Here is an 18,107-nt window from a genome sequence, read left to right on the forward strand (position 1 = left end):
ATGCATGTCTAATGTAGGCATGTTCTGGGGCAGAATCTGAGTGGGTCATAGGTGGCGATGTGATTTACATGCACACTTTATAAAATACACTATATGATGGCTAAATATTCACTGCAGAAGTTTGTAAAACCCACACAAATAATGTTTCCTTCTACAGATGTGCAATCTAACACCACTGAGACCATTAGATTGAACTATATAACATCTGTAGAAGGAATCATTATTTGTGCCACTTTATAAAATATGTATAACTGTGTGTATTGTTGGTGTATACATTTATACCTGCTCTCAAGTAGGTATATTTGTGCCTTCAATGTATGAGGTCATGCTGCCTCAGCTCCTTGGAGAGTTTTGCTGGGGTGAACTTCTGATTTCCTATCAGTTGGTGTCAGTGTGCCTCACAAGGCAGGCTGACCATGTCTGTTCACATCATTACTGCTGTTTCCTGCCAGAGATCATCTTGTTCCTGTCTGGATCCCTGTGTAAACTAGAAGTGTGTAAGTAAAATATTTTTCATTTTGTTTAATTTTCTGTGGTTTGCAAGTTTCTTTCATTTTGTTTTTATAAACTTTTTTTTTTGTTCCATGACATTGTTTTTAAATTAAGAAGCGTCTGTAAGCTGCTGCTCCCCCCCCCCCAAAAAAAAAAAAAACCACCCAGCTCATGGCAAAACATCTCAATTCCACCCCTACACCCTGATCATAACCAGAATCCCCAGTGACAACCTGTAAGCCCCTAAGAACATTATGCAACCCACCTCTGATCCCCACTGAGCCCCCTTGCACCAACATTAGACAATGTATCATCTACCCATCCCCCACTGAGGAAGCAGTTGAGCCCCCTCCCCAGCATTTTCCAGGGATATTGGTGGTATAGGGTTGAGGCAACAGCACTCCCTTTCTCTCTCAGCCCCATTAGACTGAACGAAAGGTAACTGTACCCCCCTGGAAGGAGTATTGGAAGCAGAAAACACTAAAGCAAAGGTAAATGTAACCTGGACTGGAATACCAGGAATTTGAATCTTGGAAGCAGTGGCGTAGCTACAGGTGGGCCTAGGTGGGCCGGGGCCCACCCACTTAGGGCTCAGGCCCACCCAACAGTACCACATGTTTAGCAGTAGCTAGTGGGGATCCCAAGCTGCAGCAGCTGAAAACTTCCCCCTGATGGTAATAAAAACACTGCTCTCCACGATACTGGCACCTGCACATGCTCAGTTTTCAGCACATGCCTGCTGCAGACTGCCAAAGTGGAGAGAAGCATTTTCCCACCAGTTGAGATATGTTTTTGGTGGGAGGGGGAGAACGCTTGGTGCCCACCCACTTCTTGCCTAGGCCCACCCAAAATCTGCTGTCTGGCTACGCCCCTGCTTGGAAGCAGGTGGCTTAGAAACACAACTTACAGCTACAATAAGCAAATGAAGCCCACCTCGGCTTCTTGTGTAAGTATGCATCATGTTAGCCTCGTCAGAAAGCTAGGACTGGATCTCCCTCTTGGAATTGGGTAACTTGGCAGCTCTGCTTAAACTGCTGTGGATAAAGTAGTGTGGTTGTTATGTTAGTTTACTTTAAAGATAATAAATAGGGTTCAAGTTTCAGGTTTATTAAAACTTAATATACCACCCTAGAGTGAAACTTTCAGAGTGGTTTACACAGTAAAATATAAAATCAAGAGTAGCAAATAAATTGAAAAAATACGGGGAATCCAAGGAAGATAGAGAACTCCATTTAAAATGAGACAGTTTCGAGAGATGAGACAAAGCTATAATACTGAGATACTAAAACGCTAGAATGCTAGAATATGCAGCAGTCCTTGGCTAGAGCCTATGATATCTGTGTGACTAAGAATATCTAAGGGTTAAGGGCCATAAGCATCATGAAAGAAAAAAGTTTTAAGGGTAATAAGTGTCATGATAGAAAAATTTTTAAGGGTGAAACGAAAATCAGTATACGATACAATCAGTCATAATTGGAGAGACAGAGCATTCCAAAGAGTTAGACTTATGATGCTTTGCAGTGAGTAAAATCAAAACATAATTGACAGAGTGAGGGGATCTTAATGTTCTAGCTGAGGACATAAGGGCTCCTTTTAATAAGCCACATTAGCGGATTTAGCATGTGCTATAAATTACCATGCACTGAATGCTAAGATGCCCATTACATTCATATGGCCATCTTAGCGTTTAGCGCACGCTAATTTTTAGGGTGCGCTAAATCTGCTAGTGTGCCTTAGTAAAAGCTCCATCTCTGGCCACCTTCAAATCTAAGCTAAAAGCCCACCTTTTTGATGCTGCTTTTAATTCCTAACCCTTATTCACTTGTTCAGAACCCTTATTTTATCATCCTCACTTTAATATTCCCTCATCTCTTGTTTGTCCTTTTTGTCTGTCCTAATTAGATTGCAAGCTCTGTCGAGCAGGGACTGTCTCTTCATGTTCAAGTGTACAGAACTGCGTATGTCTAGTAGCGCGTTAGAAATGATAAGTAGTAGTAGTAGTAAATATTGGGAAAAGTAAAGTGGTATGCCAGAATAGTGGATTTTATGAGTTAAAGTAAGGGTTTAGAAGGTGATTCGATGGGTAATAGGAAGCCAATGTTCAACTTGGAGAACCGGTGTAACATGAACAACTTTTTTAGAACTGGTTAGTAATTTTATTGCAGTATTTTGTACTAACTGAAGTCACCTTAGTTCTGAGAGTTTAATTCCATGTAAAGCCCTGTTACATTAGTCTAGATTTGTAGTTACTAATAAGGAATGAATGTACTCTCAAATTCCCGGATTTGTGCCGAAATCCAGGCGTATTTATACTAGCGCATGTAACTTAATTGGCTTAACAACCTAATCAGCATTGATGACAGCACTTAACAAGCAATAATAAGCATTAATTGATAATAATTCGAGTTTATGTGCACAACTTGCTAATCATATTCTGTAATGAACTGTGCCTGAATTCTAATGTGTGCAGTTCAAAAGGAGCATGGCTATGGGCAGGGAAATGGGCATTTCATGGGTATAGTTAAAGAATATGGTCCAGTGTGCGTAAATCTACGTGCAGGGATGTATGCCATGTTTTCATTGGTGTAAATGGAGATGCATAGTTTTAGGCACTGGGATATCAACTATGTGTATTCTATATGCCATGCCTAAATCTAAGCGCCGCTTGTGTAATACGCTTAGGTGGAAATGTTTATCACGCAGATTGTTTAGGCACCTTATACAGAATCTGGCCCGTGTTTATTTAGTGAACAAGTGACCTATAGAGGAGATCATTTTGAGTTTATGAAAACAGTGATGCATTTTATTTGAAATATGAGAGAGGTAAGAAGAATTGAGTCAAAGATGACTCCAACCCCCAATATTCAAAACTCTTTAATCAGCCAAGAACTGCACCTGACCAGTTAAATGGCACTTTGCTGGCTAATCGGCGATAGTCAGCTGGAGATAGCTGATAGTGTTTAGCGGATAAGCGGTTATATCACGCAATATAACCAGCTATCCACTGATTTTCAGCAAATTGCTGGCTACGTTTGGTGGCCAATAGCAGGACTATCTTTGGCCTGTTTTAACTTAGCCGGCCAGTGCTGAATAATGGCTTGGCCAGTTAAGTTGAAACTGGCCAAAAATAGACCGGATCTTCAATGCCAGTCACCGGTAATGGCCCAGCATTGAATATCTGGTCTCAGCGCTGACCGTAGGAGGCAGCCTGACTATCTCCCGCAATCTGAATAACAGCCCCCAAGAGTTTTGAGAGTGGGTTGGAATAAAACTGGGGATACTGCAATATTTTATTTATTTATTGCATTTGTACCCCACATTTTCCCACCTATTTGCAGGCTCAATGTGGCTTACACAGTACCGTCAAAGGCGTTTGCCCAGTCGGAGGATAACAAATACAAAGTTGTATAGTGATCGTATGAGGTATAAGTGGAGGGTTGAAATGGATGAAGATTGCGTGTTGTCCTGTGCGATTATAATCATGCTGTATTGGTAGGTGAAGAGGGTTATGTGGGGTCGTTGGGGTAGGCCTTTTTGAAGAGGTTGTTTTTTAGTGATTTCCTGAAGTTCAAGTGGGCGTGGATTGTTTTCACAGCTTTTGGGAGCCCATTCCATAGTTGTGTGCTTATGTAAGAGAAGCCGGCTGCATAAGTTGTTTTGTATTTTTTTTTGTTACATTTGTACCCCGCGCTTTCCCACTCATGGCAGGCTCAATGCAGCTTACATATTGTATACAGGTACTTATTTGTACCTGGGGCAATGGAGGGTTAGGTGACTTGCCCAGAGCCACAAGGAGCTGCCTGTGCCTGAAGTGGGAATTGAACTCAGTTCCTCAATTCCCCAGGACCAGAGTCCACCACCCTAACCACTAGGCCACTCCTCCACTCCTTTGCAATTTGGGTAGTGTAGGTTTAGGTAGGATCTTAATGATCTGACTTTGTTTCTTATTGGTAAGTCTATGAGGTCTGTCATGTATTCTGAGACTACGCCGTATATGATTTTGTGGACTAAGGTGCAGATTTTGAAGATGATCCATTCTTTGATTGGGAGCCAATGCAACTTTTCTCAGAGGGGTTTGGCACTTTCGAAGTGTGTTTTGCTGAATATTAGCCTGGCTGCTGTATTTTGGGCGGTCTGGAGTTTTTTTATGAATTGTCCTTTGCAGCCCGCGTAGATTCTGTTGCAATAATCTGCATGGCTTAGGACCATTGATTGTATTAGGTATCGAAAAGTTGCTCTTGGGAAGAAAGAAAGAATAGGAAGGCCAGGATTAAAAGAGCCTGAATGAGAAAATAGTAAGGCACGGGTTTTCTTAGGACTCAGTTTTAATTTTGCAGAGGATAGATGGTTAACTATTGTAAGTACTTTAAAATTGAACTCAGTGATGGATAAATGATCTAAATTGTCTAGGGTAGCGATAATCTGGATATTGTCTGTGCATACATAAGCAGTTATACCAAGGCATTGAATAATGGTTAAAAGTGGAGCCATGAAAATATTGAAGGGATGGGAGCTAGTAGAGAGCCTTGAGGAACTCCACAATTGAGTTTGAATTCTGCTAATGAACGTAGTAGAATCTATTGAGAAGATATTCTTGGAACCAATGATAAGCTGTGTCTATTATACCTAAATCAGAAAGATGCTGAAGAAGAATAGAATGGTCGACCAAATCGAAGGCTGCTGATAAACCCAGAAATAAAACATCAACATTTTTTTAAAAAGGATCATCTTTTTTGTGTTGTTTTATTTTTATTACCTTTACGCTGATGTGGACACTCATATTTAGCTAAGTCTTTCTATAAGGATTTTTTTTTTCAGATGACTGAATCGATCTATCAGTACCTTTACTTTGGCTGTTTCATTCTGTCACAGAATCCTTAGCCAGGGTGTGGGCAGCTACTAGACAGGGCCTCCAAAGGTTTCTATATAAGACAAGAACAAGAAAAGAACTAGAATTGCTCAAAGTAAGTTTTAATGTCACCACCAAGAAGTGTATCTAACAGAAAAGGACAAACAAGGATTCCGGGAAATAAAGTACTTGAGAAAAAGCTGAAATCCTAAAATTCCAATACCATTTTGTTTCCACAAATTTCTCCATGATAATATTCCTGGCATCTAGCATAGTTTCTGGGGGGGGGGGGGGGGGGGGGGGCTCCTGATGTCCCCAGGTCTAAACCCCTTGCAGTTTCCTTTTCACCAGAAATTAGTATGTTTATTGTGCATTATTAATACCTTTCAGGTATTTAGATGTCTCTATGATAACTTCTCTCTCTCTCTCTCTTTCTCTTCTATATTATACATATTTAAGTGCTCATCTGGTATATTTTTGGTGGAGACTCCACACAGTTTTGTCTGCTTTTTTTTTTGACTGTCTCTAGTCTCTCTATACCGTTTTAAAGAAACAGTCACCAGAACTGAACACAGGCCCAGATGCATCAAACAAACGTAAAAAAATTTAAATCGTTAAAGTCCTTAACGATTTTGAAAAACCGAAGCATGCACCAAAAAAACAGGTCAAACATGTTCGTTGCGGTATCGAGCAGTACAATGTATCAATGAATCGTAATCCCCGTCGGTAATGGGCCCCTAAATCATGCGCAGAGCAGCCAAGCATGCCACAAACGTCCAAAAAAAACCACAACACAAACACGTGGCTCCCCACTTCCCCCTGCACTAACCAAACAAAAAAAAAACAATCCAAATAGATCGGGAGGGGGCAAAGGCGCTCATCAGGAACGTCCTGTATGGGCGCCCTTGCCTCCCCCCCCCAAGATCGCCGCTGTTTCCCGCTTCAGCCAGTTTTAATAAAAACAAATCTCCAAATTTTCTCATCCCCGCTCCCCCTCCCTTCCTGTGTCTCTTGTCCTTTGCTCCAGGGCTCCACCTCCCGCCATCCTCCGCCCTCGTGCCCCGCCCCCTGGGATCGTCGTCGCCGCCGCTCCCACCCTCCACCGGACCCCCCCTCCACATTACCGTCCAGTGCCGCGCCTCTCACCTATATGCAAAGGTGCTGCACGGGATAAAATATCTGATCGCCAATTGCTTCTCCCTCCTCCGACATCAGTCTGTTGTTTCTGTGCCCGCCTTCATTGACGTAAGTTACCTACGTTAGTTATCTACGTATTTAACTTACGTCAATGGAGGGCGGGCACAGGAACAACAGACTGAAATTGCGTTGTTTTCCACATGTTTTTTTTTTGCTTTCGCTGTGTACCATGTGATTTCAGGCACTCTGCTTTTTTATGGGTAGTTTTCCTACTAAACAGATGATAAGTTTGCAGCCATGCTCCTGTTGTTTCATTTCACATTTTCTTGCTTCGAAGGTGCTGCCATGTTATTGTTCCTTTATGCTGCATTTTATTATTGTCCAAGGTGTATGGCGTGTTACGATGGATTTGTCTGACAGCTGTGGCCTGAACGACAGCTTCAACTCCTCGTTAAATCTTTTGCGGTAAATGAATTGTTGTAAGCGTCGGTATGGTTGGTGCATTGCGATTTGTTCATATTCAATTGGAAGTGACTCGTTTGCATCCCGTTTTCTTTGTCTGCTATCGGCTTCGGAAAAGGGCCCTTTATGCATGAGACGGTGGGAAATTTCATCGTTCAGCGGCCGTTAAAGGGTCATTACAGTTTTGTGCATCTAGGCCACGGTGTTCTAACAGGAGACTCACCAATGACCTCATCAAACATCACTGCCTCTTGTTTGTGTTAATGTTTTGTTTTGCTGGTTACGCCTCACTTTATGCAGCCTAGCACCTCTCTAGCATTTATCACACTGTTCTCCCTTGAGAAAATTAGACTTCTAAAGGTATCCTGCCCTTACTAGATTCCTATGTTTGTCAACTGAATGGCAAGTTAAGTGGAGGAGGACCTGTTGCTCTCCACAGGGTAGCAAGGATCAGGGAGTGTAGAAAGGGGTTACAGATAAAACAACTGACAGGATATCCCCCCATCACACACACACACACACTCCCAGCATTGTTACTAATCTTGGGAGTGTATGCAAGAGAGGGAGACTTGTTCCTTGCATTCTTATAGAAATAGGATAAAGAAGCCAAGAAGGAAAGATGCTGTCCTGGGCTCTAAGGGGGTCCTTTTACTAAGGTGCACTGAAAAATGGCCTGCACTGGTGTAGACACGTGTTTTGGACGTGCACAGGTCCATTTTTCAGCACACCTGCAAAAAATGCCTTTTTTTGGGGGGGGGGGAGGGACGAAAATGGACATGCGGATCTTACTGCCACCCATTGACTTAGCGATATAGTCTCACGCGTTAACCGAACGGTAATTGTCAGTGCGCGTACACTGCCGATTACCGCCCGGATAGTGCCGCACACCGGAAATTTTCTGGTTCGCGTAGTGGACGCGCGTAAAAAGTGAAATTACCGCCTGGGTCATGCAGTAGTTCCAAATTGGCATGCATTGGGTGCACGTAGGCACCTACACGGCTTAGTAAAAAGGCCCCTAAGTCCTGAAAGAAGACAAAGTAAAGGACTTAGTAGAGGAGGCTGTCTGAAGCAACTTCTGATCATTTTGCTAAACCGTGTGTTAATGTTCTTGCCTGTGAAGAGACCAAAGGATAAAGCCAATCCCAGCTTACTTGAAACTGAAAGAGAAACAGAACCTGGTGAAATGCCACCATTTTAAAGCCACAGGTAAGACCTTTAGGACAGGGCAGAAGAACTGTTTAGAGATTCTCAGAGTTAAAAAAAAAAAAAGATAAAAATGTATAAAGAAACAAATGAGATAAAGATTGCTATCATTGTTACTGGTTTCCTGTTGCTTCTTACCCAGAACACTCTGTGAACAGTGATAGAATCTTGTTCTGAGTTCAGAAGCAGAGAACAAAATTTAAAAGCAAAGACTAAGAAGAACAATATACATTTTTTTCAATGTTGTGTTCTGTGCTATAGAAGCTTGATGCTTTGTAGTAGATGACACTATAAGCTTACAGTGAGGGGCTCATTTTCAAAGCACTTAGGGGGTCTTTTACTAAGGCATGTTCACATTTTTGGTGCACGCTAAAATTGTAGGCTCGCTAAAAGTTAGAGATGCCAATGCATTGCTATGGGCGTCTCTAACATTACCTGGTTAAATTTACTACAAAGATATCTTCTACCAGATGTAATTGTATACATTTAATTGCATAGTGTTGAATATTGGTGCTATTCAGTTAAAGGTGAACTCTGCCACCAGTGTACAGCTATCCACTCCCCAAGTTACCTGGTTATTTTTCTTCCAACGAGCTCTCTCATCCAAATATAACCAGCTTGTCTGGCCAGATGGTGAGAAGGGAAGGGGTGTGAGGGGTTACTCCTCAAGCTAATGTAAGAGTGGAGTGGTCTAATGGTTAATGCTGTAGGTTGCTGACCTGGGGAACCAGTTTCAAGTCCCTCTGCAGCTTGGTGTGAGCCTGGGCAAGTCACTTACCCTCTGTTGCCACAGGTACAACGTACTACTTAGATTGTAAGCCCACCTAGGGGCAGACCCAGTACCTGTAAAATGAAACTGTAAACCACTTAGGTGTAAGCAGTATATAAATACTGAAATGAATGAATTTATGTCATGCCTTTACTCCAAGGTTTAGAGCAGATCACAATAAAAGAGGCTGAAAACGGATCCTGTGAATAACAAAATAACAATTATTACAACAATTACCTTCATTATGGAATCAGCTTCCTGTCTCTATTCATGCAGAATCATGTTTAAAGAGATTTAGAGGGGTATTTTCAAAAATGTCTAAGTCTGATTTTGGACGTTTTGCTAGAAAAATGCCCAAGAACCAGTCATTGGGATGTCTGGGGGTCATCATTCTTAGTAGACTGGCCACACACACATACTAGCAGAGAAGTGGGGCAGCCTAGGGGGCACTGCAGTGGATTTCACATAAAAATTACCAGGTACACATCTCATCATCCCCCCCTTGTATGGTGAACCCTCCAAAACCCACCAAAAACCTACCGTACCCAACTTACACCAGTACAATAGCCCTTATGCCTGCAGTTGTCATCTGTATATAGGTACAATAGGTATTTAGTATTTTTAGAGGGCTCACATGTTCCACCACAAGTGAACCAATTAGAATAGGATATGGGCCTGGGTCCCCTTCTCTACAGTCCACTGCACTGACCACTACGATACTCCTGGAATCCGCTTGCTGCTCTAATAGGAATGGCCATCATATGTGAAGCTGTCAGAGACCCTGGTATGTATTGTCACTATCGCATCTTTTGGGACTGGGAGGGGGTCAGTAAATAGTGGAGGAGTAAGGGAGGTTATGCCTTAATCCCTCCAGTGGTCATTTAGGGCACCTTTTGGTTACTTAGTTATGATTGAAACAGGTGTAGGCAAAAAATCTTAATTTTGGCTCTAGATGTTTTCATTTTGTTCCATTATTGCAGGAAAAGATCTATCTGTAGGTTCGCTCATGTCTCATCCATATCCCATCCAAAACACAGCCCCAAGATGCCCCCTTGAAATGTGGACGAACTGTGGCGCAAACTAGGGTGTCAAAAATTGCAACTTAGATGTTTTTGAGAGAAAAAACATCCTTCTGTCACCTTTTGATATTTTTTGGACATTTTTTGTTTTATTTTGAAAATTAGTCCTTTAAGGTTATTAATAAAGACTCATTTTTATAAAGGCGTTTGGAGAACAATATACATGGAGTTATGGGGGGGCTATTTGCAATTCATCTAGTTTTTATAATGTTTTATACATTTTTATTTATAGTTTGTGTGTATATCTATATCTATATATCTATATCTTTAGTGTGTGGTTGTGCTCTGTGTGGTTCAGTTAGTTGCTTTCCTATCACATTCAAGTTCCTTTCTTTTATTTAGATATTTATGATTGTACAGCTGTGATCTGTACAAGTCAGGCAGTCTATCAAATCTGCAGTCGCAGATGTTATAGGTGGTTCTACTGAAATGTCAGAACATGCTTTGTGTGCAAAAAGAAGCCTGGGTAGGTCTGGACATGTTGGCATGGAAAAAATTTGTTTAGGGTGCCTGACTTATGTGACTTTGTTAGTCATAGTATTTAGCCACAGATCTACATCGTTTGTACCTCATGCCATGTACTGATTGCCCTCCATCCTGTCTCTAAAGTCATTGGGTTCCTTTTACTAAGAGGCAGTAAGCACTAATGCATGCTTACTGCACACCAAAAGACACTACTGTGGACACACTCAGGCATCCCACTGTAGTTCTGGGATTGGTGGTAAGGGCTCATGTGCTAATGGCTGCATGCTAATTAGGAAATTAATGCATGGCCATTAAAGGAAAAAAACAAAATTGCAGCCATTTTACTGCCTTGCTAAAAATGGCATCCGCACACGGAAAATCTATGCACTAAAAATAGTACAGGCCTGTATTTTAGCCATTATAATCCCTGTAGGCTTTCAAAATTTACTTATTTATTTTATTAGGATTTATTTACCGCCTTTTTGAAGGAATTCAGTAAGAATAGATCAAACATGAGCAATAGTCAATTACAACAGTAAAAATATTCAAATAACAATACAAAGTATGACATGGAGGGGCATTTTCGAAAGAAACGTCCAAGTTGCGATTTGGATGTCTTTGCAAAACGTCAAAATCCAGGGGCGGGGAAACCCGTATTTTTGAAAAAAGACGAACATCTATCTTTTATTTAAAAATACCGTCAGAGACGTCCAAATCTTTAAATTTGGATGTCCCTAGATTTGGATGTCCTTGGATCTGGACGTTTCTGACTTTCAGCGATTTTCGAAACCAAAGACGTCCATGTCAAAAACGTCCAAATGCAAGCCATTTGGACGTGGGAGGAGCCAGCATTTGTAGTGCACTGGTCCCCCTGACATGCCAGGACACCAACTGAGCACCCTAGGGAGCACTGCAGTGGACTTCATAAATTGCTCCCAGGAACATAGCTCCCTTACCTTGTGTGCTGAGCTCCCCCAACCCCCCCCAAAACCCACTACCCACAACTGTACACCACTACCATAGCCTTTATGGGTGAAGGGGGGCACCTATATATGGGTACAGTGGATTTGTGTTGGGTTTTGGACAGCTCACTGTTTCCTCCACAAATGTAACAGGTGGGGGGGGGGGGTATGGGCCTGGGTCCGCCTGTCTGACATCAGGGCTGGGGAGCTAAGGAAAGGTTGCAGTCACCAAATAGCAGGCTTTTATCTGGGGGCCATAAGCTCCAGTAATCAATAGAGGAAGAAGAGTTCAGGGAGACCATGCATTTGAATGTTGATGTGGGCATTGCAAATGAAGGTTGAAAAATAGCCAGTTTTGGAATATAGGGCCCCATAAATAAGGGGGTTCATTGATAGGTGGAGGCACCCCGTCATAATAGCCCTGACTAAATAGCCTTGTAACAAAATAGCCCTCGACAAAATGGCCCCCTTTGACAAAAATAGACAATCAGAAAATAAAAACGCTACAAAAAAAAGGTATACTAAATACTTTAATAAAAGACGTAAGCCAAATACAATTACAAAATCATAAGTATATTAAAATATGCATCGAATAATATTTCATATGAATTAAAAGTTTGTAGAAGTATGGGTATGGAGGTTGCATGCTGAAAATATCTTTGGCTGACAATTTGCTGTCTCTGATCCTGGTAACTATACTTAAAACCAGAAATGCAAGCTGCAGGTCAGCCAGTAATACTAAAATGAAGACTATTCTGTCATTTAGGGCACTTTAGCATATTTTTAAAGCACAATATTCAAATCATTTGTACAGCTCTACAGAAATACTTCCCCAATCCTTTAATTATACACTTTGGGGAGGCAATTAAAAGCACTGAATCGTAAACTACTTCCCCAAACTCCCAAACACCTTTCTTGCTCCTATCTCCAAGCTTCCCCCTCTCTTGCAACATCTTCTCCCAACTCTTCTATATTTCCTCCCTAGGACAAACTTGCACTTACTTCTCCTACCTCCCCCCCCCCCCCCCCCCCACCCTATGGCTCAGCTTATCTCTAGCAAACTTATTCCCCCAGGATTTCCCCCTTTCTCTTGTTCGCTTCTCACCAGCTCAAGTCTCCTGATGCCACTCACAGACTCTCCTGACAAGCCAAGGAAGCTCAAGAACCAGAGGCGTTAAGCATTTACCCATGGTGAGAAACCGACAAAGATGAGAACAGGAGGGGCGGCACTGCTCGCTAGTTGCATGCATCTACCTGTGTCGCAGTCTCTCATGCACACATCCCTGTGAAAAAAAAGAAAATTCAACGAAAAGGAGAGATTAAAATGGGTTAGTGGGCCATTTTGTCAGGAGCTAATATGTCAGGGGCCATTATGTGGGTGGGTGGTTTTGTCAGACGCTATTATGTCAGGAGCTATTATGTTGGGGGCTTCTTCGTTAGTTTTTTTGTCTCTGGGCTTTTTTGATGAGGCTATTTTGACAAGGTACCATTGGCGGGATAACCCCATGAGGTGATATGAAGGTGCATTGCATTTAAGAGGCAGGAGGCCGGACATGCCAACCCTGCAGTTGCCCCAATTTCTTGTCCAACATTAAGCTCTTTTATTCTCATGGGTAGTTTGGACTGGTTCTTTTTTGTGCCTGCTTCTTGGGAACTATAGCAGACTGCAGGGCCAATAGTCAGACTTCATGGTTTCAAGTATGAAGGGAGAGGGGCAAGGTAGTCTCAGTCACTTGTGCAACCCCAAGAGTTAGTTCAGACTGAGTAAAGGTAGCCTCACCCATTTGTTGGTTGTCTTCCCAGAGACCTCTCCCCTACTTTACTGATTAACTTGGCTAATGTGGCTGTCACGATCCTGGCAATGGTGACCAGTTGATGAACGATCCACTTAGCCTGATGTCCAATTGTTTTTCTCAGAAAAAAAGCCATTTAGTATATAGGCTCAGATACTTTTTTTTTCTCATTTTGATGGCTTGGTTGCCATTGACTCTCTAGTGGAGTCTCCAACATCCATGTATGCTCTGACTGTGGGTTATGCTTTTGCCATTTAGCTTGCTGCAGTTAACTGCATGACTGCCAAAGGGTAGGCTGGGTGCCATCATGGCCATTTTGTCATTGCTGCTCACAGATTAGGTTGGGGACTTGCATTATATATATATATATATATATATATATATATATATATATATATATATATATATAAACACACACACACACACACCTGGATCCTGCTTAGCTAACTAGCTAGCTAGCTAGATATAACTAAGCAGGATCCAGGTATATGTAAGTATATATATATACATACATACTATCTATCTATCTATGCACCAGGTATTCCTGCCCAGGTTATTACAGGAAACCACAAGATGGCTGCCATGCTTTGCAAGTAAAGAATCCAGTCAGTCCCAAGATGACAACAGCCTGGGATGGCCTTTAGATTGCAGAAGATAACAATACGTTAGTAGGAGAAGCCAAAGCAAAAACTGTAAAAAGGTGGACCCAGAAAACACCAGCTAACAGCACAGAGCACCAGGAAGACTGGTAGGTCCATGACATACATGGCAAAGCTACAGTGTTGCAGCAATTCGCCACCAATCCTGATTCAGGCAAATACTGCTCCTCCCCTCAGCATGCTCCCACCACAATGTCCCAAAACCTCAAGCTTCCCAGGCTCACCTCCGGGCAAAGTCTGACTGCAAATTTGCAAAACGTTTGGGATGAGATCCATGCTGTAGCAGAGACAACAGACAGAGGCAGAAGCAGCACTGAGTCTTGGGCGGAAGGGGTGCCTCAAGGACAGCTAGGCTCACAAGCATGCAGCAGACACAATGAAGACAGGTGATGAACAAGCAGTGTCTGAGATGTGCAGCAGTGGCTTAACCAGCAGTGATGCTAACACAATGCAACTAGTAAGTCATAGGCAAGGCCAAAATTCAAAGCAAGAAGTATCCTACGCAGGTAATGAGGTGGCACTGAGCACTGTCTCTAGAGTGGACATGAAGCACTACAATACTCAGTGCCACCTGACTGTATTGGGGTGCCTGATCTATGGTAGGAAATTCTCTCAACATAGGCCATAGGCAAGAGCAGGGAGACAGGAAAAAGGGGTAGAGTCTGGGGACATGGCACCATGTTTTGGGTGGCTTCTGTGAACCTAACATCGCGCCTCATGCATAACTACAGGTATTGTTAGAGTCTGGATACCTACAATTATATAAAGGTCAGGCTGAATGGAAGCAATATAGAGGCAGTGCTGGTTCATGCATTGTGAAAACTCCAGTATTTGTGTGGTCATAAGGGAAATTGTGCTCTAACCTTACCCCACCCCACCCTTTCTCCCCATTTTGGAGTGAAGTCTTACTGGTGGCTCTCAAAATCTTCTCCCCAGTGCTCTATTGCATGCTGCCTTTTTTGACAAACCACTCAACCTATATGGATAATTTCTAGAAAGTATTTGCTCCTCATGAAAATTGGTTAGATAATATATGGTGTTTGAGACAATATGGAACATAAATGTTAAAAAAAAAAAACTTCACAATAATAATATGTGTACCCAGTCTCCAGGAAACTCATTTATGGCTAAGCACCCAAACTCCCCTTCACATGTCTGTCCATTCCACTGGCTCTCCAAAAATAGATTTGTAGTACAAAATGGTGTATAACAGTCTCCAATTTAATGATAGCAATCAATTACTGAATGAAACGTGTCATAATAATTATTATACAGATGATCCTTCATAAGCAAAGTCTGAAACAGTCTTTACAAATCTTGAACTAGCAAGGTATCTTCTTTTCTTTAGGTTTTAGCAATTACTTTCTCCTCCTCCTACTGTAGTACTGTAGTCTCAAACAAGGCTTTTTTGAGGGGGTACTTGGGGGTACTGAGTACCTGCACCTTTTCCATTGTCTGATAAAATTGACATATGGTCCCCAAGTTTTAATGAAAGAGCTCAGGCTCTACACACCAATTCTGCCTTGTCATATATTCTGTGACTGATTGCAGGGTCCTGGCTAATATGAGGTGGGTCTCTCAGTGATCACCCCACCCCTGAAGGGTGACCTGGCATTTGAGTACCGGCACCTTTTTCACTAGAAAAAACACTCTCAATCATACATGGGCTTCTACCCATATTTGGGCTTCTATACACAATTCTTAGGGCATTTCAGAGGCTATACCTTCGGCTTTTACTCCTGTCTTTTCACTTTTTGAAGATGTGAATAAACATGTAGGTAAAGGTGAACTGGTTGACATTAATGTATCTGGATTTTCAGAAAGCATTTGACAAAGTAACTTATGAGAGACTCCTGAGGAAAATGAAAACTCATGAGATGGGAGACAGTGAACTGGTTAAAAGATAGAAAGCAGAGATTAGGGTTAAATGGTCAATATTCTCAATGGAGAAGGGTAAATAGTGGGGTTCTGTTTTTTAAACATTTTTAAAAAATGATCTGGAAACTGGAAGTTGCTACACAAGGTCATTGTGAGAAATTGCAAAAGGACTTTATGAGACTGAGAGACTGGGCATCCAAAAAGCAAGTAAAGTTTAATGTAACTGCAAAATGATCCATGTAAGGAACAGCAACCCAAACTATAGCTACATGATACAAGGTTCAACATTAGGAGTCACCACCCAGGAAAAGGATCTAAGTGTCATTGTTGATGACACATTACATAAGTATATAAGTGTTGCCATTCTGGGACAGACTGAAGGTCCATCAAGCCCAGCATCCTGTTTCCAACAGTGGCCAATTCAGGTTACAAGTACCTGGCAAGATCCCAAAACAGTACAATATATTTTATGCTGCTTATCCTAGAAATAAAAAGTGGATTTTCCAAAGTCCACCTTAATAATGGCTTATGGACTTTTCTTTTAGGAAGCTAGCCAAACCTTTTTTAAACACTGTTGAGCTAACTGCTTTTACCACATTCTTTGGCAACGAATTCCAGAGTTTAATTACATATTGAGTGAAGAAATAGTGTCTCCTATTTATTTTAAATTTACTACTTTGTAGCTTCATTGCATGCCCCTTAGTCCTAGAGTCAGAGAAACTGATACCTAGATCCCTTTCCTGGTCGGTGGCTCCTAATGTGGAACCTTGCATCACGTAACTGTAGCTTGGGTCTCTTTCCCACATGCATCACTTTACACTTTTTCACATTAAATTTCAACTGCCATTTGGATGCCTAGTCTCCCAGTTTCATAAGGTCCTCTTGCAGTTTTTCACAGTCCTCTGCCCAGTATGGAATGGCAGCCAAGAAAGCAAATAGAATATTAACATTCCTCTATATTGCTCTGTGGCATGACCACACCTTGAATATTATCTGCAGAGGATGGAACAACTCCATTTGAGAAAAGGCTAAAGAAGTTAGGCTCTTCAGCATAGGGAAAGACAGATGAGCTAGAAGTCTATAAAATAATGACCAGAGTGGAACAGGTAGACATGAATCGCTTGTTTACTCTTTCTAAAAGCAGAAGGGCTAACGGGTACACAATGAAGCTACTAAGTAGTAAATCTAAAACAAATCTGAAAAAAATATATCTTCATTCAATGTACAATTAAGCTCTGGTCTTCATTGCCAGACAATGTAGAATAATAAGCCATTAGAGTTTAAAACAAACCGTTATTAAGGTAGACTAGGGAACATCCACTGCTTATTCCTGAGATAAGCAGCATGGAATCTACTGTTCTTTTGCAATCCTGCTAGGCACTTCTGACTTGGATTGACCACTGTTTGGAAATAGCATACTGGGCTTGGCAGATCTTTGGTTTGTCCCAATAAGACATTGCTTATATGCAGTAGAATGCCGATTATCGAACACTGATGATCTAAATTTCCAATTATCTGGACCCATTATCTGCCAATACCTTCCTAGCTAATCCTCATTGTCCATGCAGAGAAAAGCCCTGCCCTTTCCTTTTCCAGCCCTTTCCTGACTCATATGCAGCAGAAAAAAGCCCTTTCTGTCTTGCTGTTGTGGGGACGCGACAGAGGAAACAGCCTTGCTATCGCTTCTTGCGGGGATGCGGCAGAGGAAACAGCCTTGCTATCGCTGCTTGGAAATGTAAAAAAAGTGACTATGTCCAATTATCAGGATTTATGATTATCTGGACCACCCTCAGCAGAGGTTAGCCCGGATAATCGGCATTCTACTGTACTTACATAAAGTCAGCAAGATAACAAATGATCAAGGACTGGATGAGCAAAGTTCATGGGCAAATAAAAATTATTTTCCTTTTATAACTTAAGGAACTCCTAGCTCCTCCCCCGGGTTTTATTTTTCATTTTTTGAGATTCCAGCTAGAAATTTCCTAGCAACATAGGACCCGATATTCAGCTGGCAGCAGGCAGTGCTTTTGCTGTCCACCGCTGGCATTAAACCTGAATATTCAATGCTGGGCTCTTTTTGGTGACCTTCATTGAATATCTGGGGTTTTTTATCTGCTAAAAAGTTAACCAATTATGCCAATATTCAGTGCTAACTGGTTAACTTTTTACAGGTCAAAGATAGGACAGCTATTTATGTGGTCCTATTTGACCACTAAACTTATCCAGATAGGCACTGAATATCGGCACCTAAACAGATAAGTCATTAAATATAGCCAGTTAGCAGCTAGCTGCTAACCGTGGATATTCAGCAGATAGAATCGGCTACCTCCCAATGAATATCTGCAGTTAGGCACTAAAA

Source organism: Microcaecilia unicolor, chromosome 2 (assembly GCF_901765095.1).
Source record: "Microcaecilia unicolor chromosome 2, aMicUni1.1, whole genome shotgun sequence".
Taxonomy (NCBI): Eukaryota; Metazoa; Chordata; class Amphibia; order Gymnophiona; family Siphonopidae; genus Microcaecilia; species Microcaecilia unicolor.